The following is a 15952-nucleotide window of genomic DNA, read 5'->3' on the forward strand; positions in this document are numbered from 1 at the left end:
AGACATCTAAAAGAAGACCTAAATAAATGGAAAAAAAAGTTTGATTCATAATTGCCAAGATACAAATTTTCTCCAAATTTTAGTCAAATAATTTTAATCAAATCTAATTTTATTGGAATGTAAGGTGATCCTAAATTTGATATGGGTAGATTTAAGCATCATGAGTAGTCAAGACAATTCCGAGAAAGCATATTATTAGAAATCAATATGTTCTGTTGAATATCAAGGTCTATTATAAAGTTATATTAATTAAATAGTGAATGTTGATGCAGAGTAGACAAATAGGCCAGAAGAGATAGCTGATAGAAATGTCTGAATATATACAGGAACTTGGTGAATAATTTAGTATTGCAGTTAAATAAAAATACAATACAAAAATATTATAACAGAAAAGAAATTCTCTTTACACCATTCACAAAAATAGACTCCATTAAGTTAAAAGAATAGAATTTTCAAAATGAATATAGGGAAATAAATGAGGTCATTTTTAGGGCTGGAAAGTAGGGATTTAAAAATAAAACAGAACAATGTCAAATCATAGAAACATAAATAGATTGGTCAACATTACAATTTAAAATTTATATTTGAGAAAAAATACATAAACAAAACTAAAAAGCAAGTCCCTGACAATACCAAGATATTTTTAAATATCTGTCAAAGGATTCGAATTTTTAAATGTTTTAAAATATAATAAAATAATAAAAAGAAAATAAAGGAAATGATCAAAGTATATAAACACAATTTATAACAAAGAAAAGCCAAATGGCCAGTGAAGATTTTTAAAAAGTACTCAAACTCAGAAAAATTACAAAACATTGAATTAACCTTTCCAAATCAACGAGAATTGAAATAATACATCTGATAATAAATATATGGTCTGGGAATGTAGTTTAGGGGTGGAGCCATTACCTGGCATGTGTGAGGCCCTGGATTTGATTCCTAGCATGGGGGAAAAAAAGTGTTGAAAGGATGTGAAAAAAAAACATAATCTCATATTATAGTCTCATATCCTAGTAAGAGAAACACAAAGTTTTGGAGAATTATTTGATTATACTTATTAAAGCTGTCATGCATACACTAAGATCCAGCAATTTTGCTTCTATGTATTCACACACTAAAAAAACTCTCACAAAGAAAATATTTACTAAGATATTCATAGAAACACTATTTATAATAGTCAAAATGTTTGCCAAACCCTAATTGTTCTTATCTACATACACAATAAATAACTTTTTTTTCACAAAAACATGCAGCAGTTAAAATATATGAAAAGAATTCTAGGTGGGTCACCATTAATAACTTCTCTCAAAGTAATCAAGTAATTTTGATCTTTAAAAGTCAATTTTCCTGGAGGGAATAAATACTATTTTTAAAAAGCTTTTGATTAAAAAAGTTATTTATATTGTTTGTGGAGATAAAGATTTATCATATTTCAAGAACCTGCAAGCTCATGAAATGTGAGAGTATCAGGATTGTAATAAACTCATGAGGTACAGAGAAGAAAATTGTGTATGGTTAATGTTTTTAGTTTCTAAAAGAAACAAATATGGCAAACTATTAATAGATGACTTAAGTGATAGGTACATATTTGCTAATGTATTTGGGGGTCCTGAGGTAAAAGAGTGTATTGTCTAAAGCAACAACCAAGGAATGAAGTGGAGAGATAAAAAGAGCCTCATCCCTTGTGACATTATGGATCATCCTGCCTATCTTGGAACAATTGTTTGATAGAGGTAACTATTCATTTGGTTAAGCCATTTAATTTTATATTTACAGGTGAAATTAAACTCTAATTGATGCACACATATAGTTTAATATATGTGTAATATATATTTGAATAAATAATGTCAGAAAGCATAGATGTGTGTGTGAAACAGTGAAAGGATAACCAGTGAACATTGCAGGAGAGGGATGATGTGCTTGTTTTGTTTAGTATACTTTCATATTTGAATCTTTTACAGAAAAGATATTTATAAACCAAAAATATAGCATTTTATGCTTTTTTAATGTGGGTAATAGAGCATTTATATTTCAAGTTGTGTCAGGAAAAAAAAAAAACCTGTGAGCATATTTGGAGATTCAGGTTATAACCTTCATGCAATTTGAAGATTAGTTACTTATGCCAAAAATATCCACTAAATTTTCTTTATTTTTGATCAGTCACCCTTAAAAAAAAATCTACCAAGTAAGCACACTCTCACTGAGCCACCTGCTACAGTCTGCACTGCTCTGATCTCTTGATCACTGTGGGCTATGTTTAAGGTGATCTGCAAAAGATTGCAGGATCTGGGAAAAGTCACACTCTGTGCTCCTCTTCAACATTTTCATTGAAAACAAATACTTATAACTAATTTCTAGAATAGCATAGAAGGGGGAAACCAAGCCAAATGACATGTGTAAATAAGAGGCTTGCACAGAAATGGTGCTAAGCTGTAGAGGCAAATAAGCAGCCCTGGGTCTGAAGTGGTATGCCATGGCTCATTCTGAGAATTACTATATCTTACTGGATAGCAGTGTAGCTCTGGTAGCTTTTCTCTATAGAAACCTGGCCATGTGCAGTGCATATTTAGCTTATAGATTGTTATTTTTCAAATCATTCCTATGTATTTAATAATTCAACAAATATCTATTGAAAACCTAAATTATCCCAGGTGTTGGAGTCAGCTTTGTAACAATGAGAGGAAAAATGCAGTTGAATGATGGAGATGCTTTTTTTCAGAGGTATCCCAAAATTGTGGGGAGTTGGAAAATGTAAAAATGTAATAATTGTCAGGCATCCATCAGTGCAAAAAGAAGAGTGTGAAAGGAGCAAACATACCATGAGACAGGGGAGAGATAAGGGTCAAGAGCAGAATTATTAGTTCAAGTCAGAGTAAATACAAGGCATTCGTTTGTAAATCCACTTATCTATTCAGGTATTACTGTCCACAAACCTGTTAAGGGCAAGCAATACTTCACTGCTGTGGGAAATGCACAGACATGAAAATCACAAGTTTTGTCCTCCAAGGCTTACAGACTAATGAACTAATGAGGAGGAAAAGATTAAATCAAATAATTCCAACACAGAGTGGGCATGTATTAAATGTCATGACAGAAGTCCAAATCAAAGACTAAGATCCCCCATGGCATCAGCGGGAGATCAATTCTTGATGGGCACTATGAGAAGCTCTTCATGAAAGAGGTGGTATTTGAACAAGGAGAATGATTTTAACAGGACCAAGTGGTGACAGAAGCAAGGGAAGAGAATTTTAGGTTGTGTCACTGGCAGGAATAAGGATGTACTGGCAGTCAAGCAGAAGGTATGCTCAAAAGCAGTTAAGTGGACAGCAGGGGTAAACAGTCAGCAGTCCAGTCACCAGCCACCAGGTTATCTATGACATTCAAGAGCTCTTGGAACTGGGGCTAAGAGGAGGTTATTTTAATCCCACAGTCTCCTACAGCATTGTCTTTGATCTATGACTTAGAGTTTTTATTTGATATGTGGAAAACATGACCCCATTCAATGAAAATATTTTAAAGACTGAAAATCACTGAGCTAATACATTGATTGGTTAATGTAATGAATGACAGAAATGTGCTCGGAAAAACTTTTGGGCCAGATCCTGAAAGGTGTGACATGCCCAGGAAAGCATCTTATACAGAGAACAATAGTGAGATCTGCAGGGACTTTTTAAATAAGAAAATTTATACACACACACACACACACACACACACGCACACAAACACACACTGTATTATGTAATAATAGGGCATAGGATCAGGAAGAAAACGAAATTGGAGCCACAGAAACTAATCACAAGGAAGTTAGAGCAGTTCAGAAAGTACTTAGGGTCTATGTGAGGGTAGAAGGAGAGGGGAAGGGAAAGAAGGAATTATCAAAGAACATTTAAAAGAAAGACTTACCAGTCTTGTTGTATAGGTAAGTGAGAGGCAGGCTAATGATTTAGATGTCCTTTAACATTTAATGTTTGTATTTTAAATAAAACACACACATTTTTAATTAGACTATTTTACAATATTTTTATAGAAAAATCTGAAGATAGTACAGAGATCTCATATATCCTCACCCAGTTTCCCGTACTGACATTCACCTTTAGAATGGTACATTGGTTGTAATTAATAAACTAATGCTAATAGCTGATATAGTTTAAACTAAAATCCATACTTTATACTCTTCCCTCATTTTACCTAAGATCCTCTTTCTGTCCTAGGATCCCATCCAGCATACTTTGCTATATTTAGTTGCCTCCTTAGGCTACAACAGTATCTCAGATGTACTTGTTTTGATGACCTGGACAATTTTGAGGAGTACTGGTCAGGTATTTCATAGATTTTCCCTCTATTGAAATGATTTTATTGGTTTTCTCAGGATTAGGCTGGAATTATGTGTTTGGGGAGGAAAACCACAGAGGAAATGTGCCATTTTAATGGCTTCATGTCAATGAGACACATGCTATCAATATCACTTACTCACTCTTGATATTGACCTTCATCACCTGACCATAGTAGTATTTGCCAGGTATCTCTGCTATAAAGTTACTCTCTTATCCCCATTTCATACTTTGCACTTTGGAAGGAAGTCCCTATGTGTGCACCAAATTTTAGAGAAGAAATGCTTTCTCAACTTGACTCAGATCCCTACCAGGATACTTTGATTAGCAAAAGCACTTTAGTTTTCTAAAACCCCAGACTTAACAAATGTTTAACAAACAACTGTGGCAATTTTAGCATATCACAGAGTTTTTTTTTTAATTTTAAAGCTATTTTATTTTATGACAGATAATAAATATAAATCATAGTATATCTAAAAATATAAAAGAGAATATAGTGAAAGTACGACTCCCTTTCATTTATGAGCCTCATGCACCAAGTTCCCTCCAGAGGCAACCTATTGTCACCAACTTTTGGTATATATGCAAAGTATTCTATTTATTTGACTTTTCCCCAGCCCTTTTTATTTTTATAAATATTCAGTTTTGATAGATTTGTCTCTCCCTAGCCTTTAAATAGTATGACAGGATGTTAGAATGGAACTCTTCCTGCCTCAGTTTCAATCAAGATGCCAATACATTGTAGATCATACACCAAAGTCAGCATAAGACAAGTCTCCCCATGCAAAATTTGGAAAGGAAATGTGTCAGAATCATTACATCACTCCTGGAACCCTCAAGAAGATCAAGAATAACACAAGACACTGAGGAAGGGGAGGGAAGATTGAAGAGATATTATCAGAGACAGTTGTTTCCTACTGTGAGTTCCCATCACCATCTCCAAGGAGGTAATTATGGGATTTTACCTACTTACCTTATGCTTTGTGGTGGGGGCTTTTATGGAATCTTACAGAGAACTCTATAGATGGGGCATGCAGCATGCAGGTGCATGATTCTCAGCAAGAAAACCTTTTAACATCTCTGGCAGTGAAACAGAAAGAATCACATGGAATTTGGCTTGTATTTGCAGGATTCTTTGTGGCTGACTATAGATGTTCATGAAATTTTCCATAGTCCCTTCATGGAGAACTAACAGCCATATTTCTTTTTCTTTGAATCTGGACAAGCTCTATGATGGCTTTGACAATAAATTATAGTTGGGATTACTCAGTGCTAACTTATAGCCCACTTCCTTTCATTCAGAAAATGTTTCTGGGAGTTATGAACTGCATGGTAAGAAGTCTGATTACCCTGAGACCACCAAACTAGAGAAACGTAGGTATCCACCCTGGACAAGAGCTACTGCTGAGACAATACCTAACAAAGCACCACACATTTAAGTTTTGGTCACTCCAGACCAGTCCATCCTTAGTTGAATACTACTAAGTGAATTCTACCAGTGCTACATGGAACAGAAGATATTTCCAGTTGAGTCTTGCCTGGATTTTCCATGTACAAAATCTTGAGGTGAAATAAAACAGTTGCTATTTTAAGCCACTAAATTATGGCTCAATTTGCTATACAGCAGCAAAATGCCTTTCAGCATGGTATTAGGACTAGGTGTAGAGTTAGGCACAGAGGAGGGACCCAATAGACCCTCCTAAAGAGGCAGATGGAAGAAAACCACACTACTTGGCACTATGAAAGGAGTTGAAAGTGACTACTGAAAGAGTTTTATCTGTCCCAAGTTTTATCTGTGGTTGAAGATGCTCAACGATAAATTATGGAAAAGCCCGTGAAAGAAAACTTTATGTGCTCTCCAGACCACAGCACACAAAGTGTTTTACAATACACTGAGTTACAGGAAAAGCCAAAAAGCCTGAAGCTAACCCAAAACGGGCAAAAAAAAAAAAAAAAAGATGATTTGCTATTAAATCAACTTTACAGTTTGAATATTACACAGACCTGGAAACTCCGATTAATGAATTGAGACATCGTTTGTGGTTAAAATGACTATTAGCTAAAGGTCATCTAAAGTTGATGCAAATATCAGAGTTCTCCTTTGGCATCAAAAGAATATTACATATTTCAATACAATTTAAGAATATGGTGGAAGATGAATGTTGTGTTTTGTTTGATTAAATACCTTGCTAAGCTTTTCAGTTACTAAATCATGGATAACAATCTTGTTTATGTCATGTGATCATTTTGGCATATACTGCACTTTATAACTAGATTGCTGTAGGGCATATATTATAAGTAGTAGTTAAGTGTATTTTAGGTGTTTATAGTGAACATATGGCTTGAATGTGCAGTTATGCTATGTGGAGTAGGATTTGAGACCCTGACTATTCAGATTTACTTCAAGCAATCTGTCTAAAAAAAAAAAAAATCATAGCTTTCTCAAAGACACTGAGTCATAAATCTAATCATATTGCTTTGCTTTTAATTTAATCTTACAGCTAAATTTAACTCCAAACTCCCTTAGCAAGCACATTGCACTTTATGGTATCTATTTTGTGAAATATTTATTCTTGGCTCTATTTTATGAACATGTTTATTTTATATGATCTTTCTAAGTTTTTTTACTGCCTTAAAGGATGTCCTACGCATAGCAGTAGAGCTTAAGTTGATGGACTCTAGAGCCAGACAGCTTGTATCCAAAGCCCAGCTCTGCCACTTACTGTGTGATCTTATACCTTGGCTTCCCTGTTTGTTTTTTTCCTTTGTAAAATATAGATGATATTAGTATCTATCGTATATGTTATTGCAAGGAATAGATTAATGGTAAAATAATACATATGGAACAATGCCTAACAGTTAATCATAAATATTAACTACTATTACTACTAATGATGATGATATCTGCTTTGAATATGTGGATTCCAGATACCATGAGGTCTGAAACCCATAGAATTAAGGGAGGCTTTGATAGGAAAAAGAAAACAGAAGTACATATTTAAAATAAGAATTACAGTGGCACTCCCTTTCTCCACAGAAAGTCCTAACTGGGCTTCTCCAGAAATCTTCACCATGGCTGATTTTAGGACTGTCAGAAAAAGAGTCTCTACAAAAGAGTTCAATGTAGACAAACTTCCTATTTTCATGTTGCCGTGTTGGCCACTGGCTGGGAAGAAATCAGCACTCAAGGTACTGGACATTCCCTTATTGTTTTTCACAAATATGTATCCAGTATAGTAGTTTGTAGAAATGTGAAACAAGGCCTCTGGCCTTGAGCTGGGCTTCACAGAGATGTCTACATTTTTAAGATAAGAGACATTACCATTTGGGCTCCATGGTAACAGCTGGCAAGGGGAGGAAAGAAAGGGAAGAAGAAGCTTTCCCCTTCTCAGGTGTTGTCCTTGAAGGGTTAACTTGCCCAGAACAGTGAAAGAAAAAGCTGCTTTTATGTGAACTTCTTCAGACTGTGAACTTCTGAGCCCCTCCCCTTACATGCTGGGTACAAAATTCTGAAACTACCTGAACTTGGGGTTCACAGGATTGATTAATTACAGCAAAAGCTGTGCCCTCTAAACCTGGTGCAGCCAAATAAACTGTTTCCTGTTATCTCCTGCACCTTGCCTTGTCTGTCGCTACAACAGAATAATAAATAGGTGACATTTTCAATTGTCTCTAAAAACTTAAGACAGATGTTTTGTTTTGGTTTTTTTTTAAAAAAACATTCTAAACATAGTTCATAGACAATGTTATTTAACTTCAAAGGTTCACATTATAACTTATTTCAAAGTTTGAGAATAGTCACTCTCAGTAATTTAATAGTAACACCAGAATTTATTTTGGCCTGTTCATAAACTCTGAACTCTTCTAATAATATGTATAATGTCCCTGGGTATTTTAAAATAGCATATTAAATGCACAAAAGTGGCAAAGTGGGTTTTTTTTTTGTACATTTGGAGGTTAAATACAAACTTTAGAATTTAATAATGACTATAATAATATTGATTTTATCCATCCATGTAGTTAAAATAATTTCAGAAATGTTTAGAATTCCTTATTCCCTGTGGAACATTAATCAAGATACTTATCAAATATGCAAAAAAGATCAATGAAGAATATTTTTTATTTTTCTGGTAAGGTTTTCTTAGCCTTATGAGCAAAACTAATAAGTGTATAAATTATAAAAAGTTAAATACAGAGTTTATAATTAAGAGAATTAGAAACATGTTTGCTTTATTTTGAAATAATTATATCAGAAAATGGTTGAAAACTGTTTAGAAACAGCTTTTTCTGACTTTTTTTTTTTTTTTTTTTTTTTTGTACTGGAGAAAGAGCTCATGGGCACTTGACCACTAAGCCACATCCCCAGTCCTATTTTGTATTTAATTTGAAGACAAAGTCTGAGTTGATTAGTGCCTCACTGTTGCTGAGGCTGGCTTTTAACTCGAAATCCTTCTGCCTCAGGTTCCCAAGCAGCTGGGATTACAGGTGTGTGCCACTGTGCCTGTTTTTTTTTTGACTTTTTAAAATGTTGAAACCTTATTATTGGATTATATTTTAATCCCTTATGGCAGGATTTCTAGATAAAAGCTTCTTAGTTTATTGTCAATAGCTTTGTGTTATCTTTGCCTTGACTTTGAACAATTTTCCAGCTCCTTAGAAACTAACATTATTAGACTGAGGTTATGGATCTAGGGGAAGAGCACCACAGAACTGCAGTGCCTTCTCTCATTATACCATTTTAAGGGGTAACTTATATTGATGTGACTGAGTAATGATAATGTTTATTTTGGTCACTTGATCGAGGTGAATAGTGCCCAGTTCTCTCCACTCTATAGCTGCTGTCTCTCCCTAAAGGGAAAGAATATGGAAAGCCATGTTCTTTTCATTAGAAGAAAGTCACGAAGTCCAACATACCCTCAATAAAAAGAAATAACCTCACCTTCTGGAGAAAGTAGTATCAAAGAATTTATAGCCATTATTAAAACAACTTCAGGAGATTCTTCAAGGCTATGTAAATAGTGTGTTTTTCCTAAAAGTTGTGCCTTCTAATATTAGCTTCATATGTGGATTTTGCCTGTGGCAATTATTGTTATGGTGTTTTGGTGTTTATTTTCTACTTCCCTCAGATCATTTAATTTATTAATTGAAATTCTTCTGTAAGAAATGTTTGTCCCTTCTTCCATATTTATTCATTATTGTTTATTTACTCAGTCACATATTTATATGATAAATAAATATTCAAATATGAACTCACATGTGTTTATTTTATTCTCTGGATTATAATTCCACACCATTTTCTTTCTTTCTTTCTTTCTTTCTTTCTTTTTTTTAATTGCTCAGATTATCTCATTTCGGCCACTCCAGCTCTCTCATCCTGACTCCTGTATACTTCTGATGTGCCTCTAAACTTCTTCATTTTTTTCCCCTTTTTTCTTATATTTTAGTACTGATTTACTTTCTGGCAGTATAAGATGCTCCAAGATTATCTTATATTGTCTTTGTTCCAGATTAGAGTCAGACTTTTCTCTAAGGAATCCTGTTTCTTTTATTGGAGAATGTCACATAAAAACGAAGTTCTGCACATTTCATTTGTTTGTTGCTAGAGGAGTATTACTCCATTCTAGACCCTTTTAATAAACAGTCTTAGGAAATATGTATGTGTATACTAATACATACATCAATGTTTATATGAATATATACTTATATGCTTGTAGTTATTTAGCTGTATGTAAATATTTCATTGTTCATTTCTTATATACAAATAGTTTTTAAAATGTTAATAAATACCATGGTAAGAAATGAGTTTACCAACTATAGTACTGTTTGTAAATAATTCTTACTGTCTTTAATTGTATGTTATCTAATCAAAACATTGTTTACCAAAGCTTTAGACTTTGGCTCCTTTCTTCCTCCCTGCCCCCTTGCAGTGAACTGGTATCATACATTTATAGTACAGTTAAATTAATTTGTCACCGTCTGGATTCTCCCAAATCCTGGGTTCTTCCAACAACTAACTGTAGCAGAATACAACAATTACTAATAGGGCATTATGTAAAATTTTGGATGTGTAACCGAGGTGATTCTGCAATCTGCATTTGGGGTAAAATTGGGAGTTCATAACCCACTTCAATCTAATGTATGAAATATGATATGTCAAGAGCTTTGTAATGTTGTGAACAACCAATAAAACAAAACAAAACAAAACAAAATTCAAAAAAAAAAACTAACTGATTTTTTTGTTTGTTCATTCCTTTGTTTTGTTTGGATTTTATTTTTTTGTGGTGCTAGAGATCAAACCCAGGACCTTGCATGTTCTAAGCAAGCACTCTACCACTGAGCTGCAACCTCAGGTCATTGGTTGATTTTTTAAAACATTCACATATGATGCAAATCAATTTTTATGGATACACTTCTATATATATTTCTCGTATTTTATATATATATATATATATATATATATATATATATATATATGAAAGTATATAAAGTACTTTACAGATCAGTTCCATCATACTGAAAGTTCTCTTATATGTGAAGTCAGTCATTTTCAAATAACCTTTAATAGTGCCAGTCTTTCTGTTGAACACAGATTTAACAGCATTTGGATTTCACAGAGCTGTGGAATAATAAACATACTTTGTAAAAGTAAAGTAAGCAGAAAAATGAAGAAACAAAAATATTTTCTAGCTGAGCACACTGGTGCACATCTATAATCCCAACTATTCAGGTGGCTGAAGCAGGCGGATTGAACATTTGAGTCCAGCCTTGTCAATTTAACAGGACCCTGTCTCAAAATTAAAAAAAAAAAAAGGAGGTTGAGCATGTAGCTCAGTGGTTCAGCAGTTGTCTGGCAGGTGCAAGGCCCCGTGTTCAATCCTCAGTAACACAAAAGTACAGGAAAATGGTTGAATTAACTTCTAAATGAACTGAGAGTCAATTTAGAAGTTTGTACTGGCATTGTTTTATTTGTAGTATAGGGGAGAGTGCCAAGTACTCTGAAGAAGACCTCAGTTGGTTAACACATTGAGGAAACCACCAGAGAAAGCAATTTTGATTCTCAGCTTAACCAATTATTATATGCTTGATCAATTTCTAGGAAGTTGACTCATAAAACCAAAATCCTTAATCCTCTTTTGTATCTCTATTCCCATTGCCTTGATTCAGCTCCTTGTCATTGTTCACTTAAACAGCTAAAATAATTTTCTATCCGGTTTCCCTCAGGCAAATGTCTCCTAACTATAAACACTTGCTCACCTGCTCTCCAGATTTCATTTAGAAAATTCAAATCTGAGCATTTTCCACCTTAGATTAATATGTTAATATGATCAGGTTTTTCCCTAGATTGTGCCAGTTTGCCACCAAAAGATCTCCAAACTCTTTTACACTGTATACATACCATCCCACCTGAGCCACCTAGCCACGACTATGCACCTCACAATTCATTCTTTGATGATACAAAACTCTTCCCCACTCCCCAAGTAGTCTCAATGGCTTCTCTCTGTGCCTTTTCCTAGTTCTTCTCTCTGTAAACACTAACCCATTCTTCCAGACCCCCTTGATTTCACTTTCTCTGAAACCTTTCACCACTTTTCAAAGTGAATTCATTTTTTCTCTCTTTTTCTATGCTCCCAGGACTCTTTCATAGCAGGTCATGTTGTGCTATATTTGTTTATATCTGTCTTTTTCACAAAGTTTGAGCTTTGTAAAGGACACTGCCTTTCAATTTGGGTTTCAGTCCTAAAACCTAGAATGTGCCTAGCTTGTTAACTGGCACCTGTTAAATGTTTGTGGTGAGAAGTGAAGGATTGTTAGGTTAGAATGTAAATGTAAATTTAGGCAGTCATAACAAAAGCCAAGAAACAAAAAGGCAGATGGTGGGAAGAATCCCATGGGCCTGTTCATGTTGTTCCTTATATTTGGTTAATCAGAAAAGTGAGAACTGCATGATCCTATGAAAGGCTATCCAGTCATAAAAGTCAGCTCTATCACAAAAATATGTCAAACAAGAGTTCCAAAACATTTACAGTGATCACTAAGAGATGCTTTCTATTGCAAAATTCTAAGGCTTAAAATTTACCATTGAGCCACTATGGTCATTTTTTAAAAAATCCTTTGGATATTCCATACTTTTTATCTGAGATTAAATGTAGGAGACATTTTAGTATCATCAGCCACAAATATTAAAATAATCTCTTAGAATGGATTACTCTATATAAGATTTCAGCAATGGATTATTTTATACATTTCACATAAAATGGCTTGTTTAAATAGAGGATTATACTTTTGACCCTGTCTGAATTATATGACTGCATCTAATTAGGTCTTCTAGCCACTTATAATCCCTCCATTCCATTCTGAGGCAATGTGCATTTGTTTATTGCAATACAAATAAATCCACATTAAAGCTTGAAGCTATTTCTTCTAAATTAGACTTTATTTATCTATCTCAAGTGTTCCACTGTATGTAGATCTTTTTGGATTTCAATATTTTTATGTCTCATATTAAGTCCACTTCATAACTTTTTATTATCCTCATATTTTATTGAAAATATCTGAATTCTATAGATATTTTTCTAAAATGATGTAGAATTTTTGAAGCACAGAATAAAGTACAAAGTTTTGTAAAACATCTAATCATGTTTCTTAAATCATTAGTGGGCTGTCTTAAAATTTTTCTGACTACAAAATTAGTAATGGACTCATGAAAATCAGTAATCCCAGAAGGATATAGAAATGGTGATATTTCATATTTTGCTCAGGGGTGCATGCATGAATCTCAATAAGAAGTGGGAGGCAATAGGTAAATTTCAAAAATCTCCAAAAGTGATCTGGTATCTAATATCTACATACTAGTCATTCCCCACAAATTCAATGGGGTCATCAAATCCACATTAAATAACATTAATAATGCTTTAAATTTCAATCAAACAATTATACTATGTAAATGAAGTATTTCAATGTTAAATTTTCCTATAAGGAAAATTTCTATATCACAAATATATTGTTTGGACATGGTATTCCAAATCTCAGATTTGTATGAGTATTTAAATAAATGCTCAATTACACATATATGTCAAAATCTAGCATACATGTTAGTTTTTTTTTTTAATGTTCCCCAATGCACTGAACATAAATCTTTAGAATGTTTAGCTGGAGAGCAACTCAGGGACTTCAGAGAGAATTTCCTTCTGTCTGCCAGCACAGAAGCAAAGTGATTCATCCCATGACTTCCTGGCATGGATAAATAGAGTCTGGTTTTATGACTTTTGAGATGTTCAAGGACCAAATATAATCATCACTTCTTCTGATAGAAATGCTTGATATGAGAAAAATGGCACTGAGGCTGAATTAAACCACAGATTATGTGATGCATGTAAAACTATCAAACAATATTTTTTATGTCACCACTTACAATCTTTTTCAGAGCTTGGAGACATGTAAGGCGAAGGCAGGAAACTCATCCTGGGACTTCCCCATCTTGCTTCTTTTCCTCAACACACTCATCACATTCTTTCCTTGCATAATTTATTTCCATCAACATTCCTAAAATCCAGGATGAAAATCAAACATCATCTTTCCCTATGGGTATAACTCAATCAAAAAGAAAATATGACAAAACTGGTAGCTTTCCATGGTGCCGATGAACAAACCTTGGCAGTGATGTAACTTTTAGACACTTTCATTCAGCTTTAGAAAATGCAATGAATAACCTTAGTTTCTCCTGGAAGTTATTGTTAGCCTGTTGTTTTAAAGTATTGAAATGTTCAACAACATTAATGCCCTTTTTAAATTTTTTAAACTGCTTTATTGAAACATAATTGATATATAATAAACCATATTTTGTAACATTAACTGTAATGCATCAAAAGTGCACATTTTAATACATTTTAGCATATATATATATATATATATATAAAATGAAAATATGATCAATATAGTGAAAATACTCATCATTCCCCAAAATTTTCTTGTACCCTTTTGTGAACTTTCTCTAGTCTTCAGCAAACACTGATCTGGATGCAAAAAAAATGCTTAAGTCATAACTGACTAATTTGGTAACATAATAAAAATAGATAGATTTTTCTGGAAAATACTCATGCAGTGCTAAATTTTAACAGGTATTTTCCTCTAAATCAGAATGCTTTCTCAATTCTAAGCTTAATGTACCAATCTTTACCTAGTTAAAGCTGACTAGGTTTCATACTTTGCTCTTGAAAATATGTCTAAAAAGGTTTATATCTTTCTCCTACATGATCCCTGTTTTTAATCCTGTTTAAACCCAACAAAAATATATTAGCATGGTCTATTTTAAGTTATATATATTAAATATAATTACAATAATTACATAATCATAATTACATATATCAATTAATAAATAATTGTAATAATTAATAATATAATTATATAATTATGATGGTTCTATATTAAATTATATATAAGTGAAATACATATATATGTATATATATATATATATATAAATATAATGTACCTATCAATACAGGTGGAATCACTGATATCAAGTAATTAAGCTATTAAGTAGCTTAATTACTTACAACTTTATTATAGGACTCTGCAAAGTGGGCCTGATTGAGCTTCAACTTTTTAAAATCAGAGACTATATATTACATTCACCTTATAGCCACAACTATAGGACCTAGTACAGCAATATAATATGTTTGTTACTTGGTACTATTTTTTAGAAATTAGTCAAATAGTTAATTAATATGACCCTATGGTTAGAAGTTGTCTTCATGTCTTCTTTGTCCTGTGCATTAAATTTTTCCCCTTTGTGCATGAACTGGACAATTAGAACATAAAGAGGTAGCATCTACTGAAGTCTGTGGTTCTTTATACATATAATTGCAAAAATACAGGCCCTCTTTTTTTCCTAATCCCATCCCCATTAAACCTCGACCCCTATTGGTCATCGTACTCTGTTGAATAGAGTTGAAAGTTTGCTGAAGGAAGCTATGAATAGACTTCTTATTTAAACCTAGATCTTCAGGTTAATGTACATATTAGAAAAATGTTTAATTTTTATAACTTCAACCTATTGCCCAAGAGCAACTGTTTCCAAATCAACTATAAAGGAAATCTCATTTCTGATTTTCCCCTTGCTTTTCTACTCACCTGACTGCCGACGTCTCTTACTGATACTTAAAGGTACTAACATGAAGATTATCAGTGTATGTGACTCCACTTAAGTCAACAGGGACTCTAAACTTAGAACAGGTGTCTATACAATGCTGGAAAATACCTTTCCTGGAGAAAATTAATCACCTACTAATATTTTTAAGCTAATGAAAGAAAAAAAATCTTTAAATTATAATATTTTTAAAAGGTCAGACTAACCTGGTAAATTGTCTATCAGAAGCACATTCCTATGCTATTTAAGTAATGTATGGATCAGAGTCAAGAACATTTGGCACATGAAGTGCGAGCACAGGAAATTTTTTGTATTCACATTAAACTGACTGACTCATCTGCTTAGAAACTTTCATGATGATGAAACTTCTCTTAGTGAGGGATGTGCCTCTGGAATTGGCTTTCTCATTCTGTTCTGAAGGTGCGGGGCACAATTAACTCTTGTATTCTCCTCAGTTAGTTAAGATGTATGCAGG

The sequence above is a fragment of the Urocitellus parryii genome, chromosome 1 (genome assembly GCF_045843805.1).
Source record: "Urocitellus parryii isolate mUroPar1 chromosome 1, mUroPar1.hap1, whole genome shotgun sequence".
Lineage (NCBI taxonomy): Eukaryota > Metazoa > Chordata > Mammalia > Rodentia > Sciuridae > Urocitellus > Urocitellus parryii.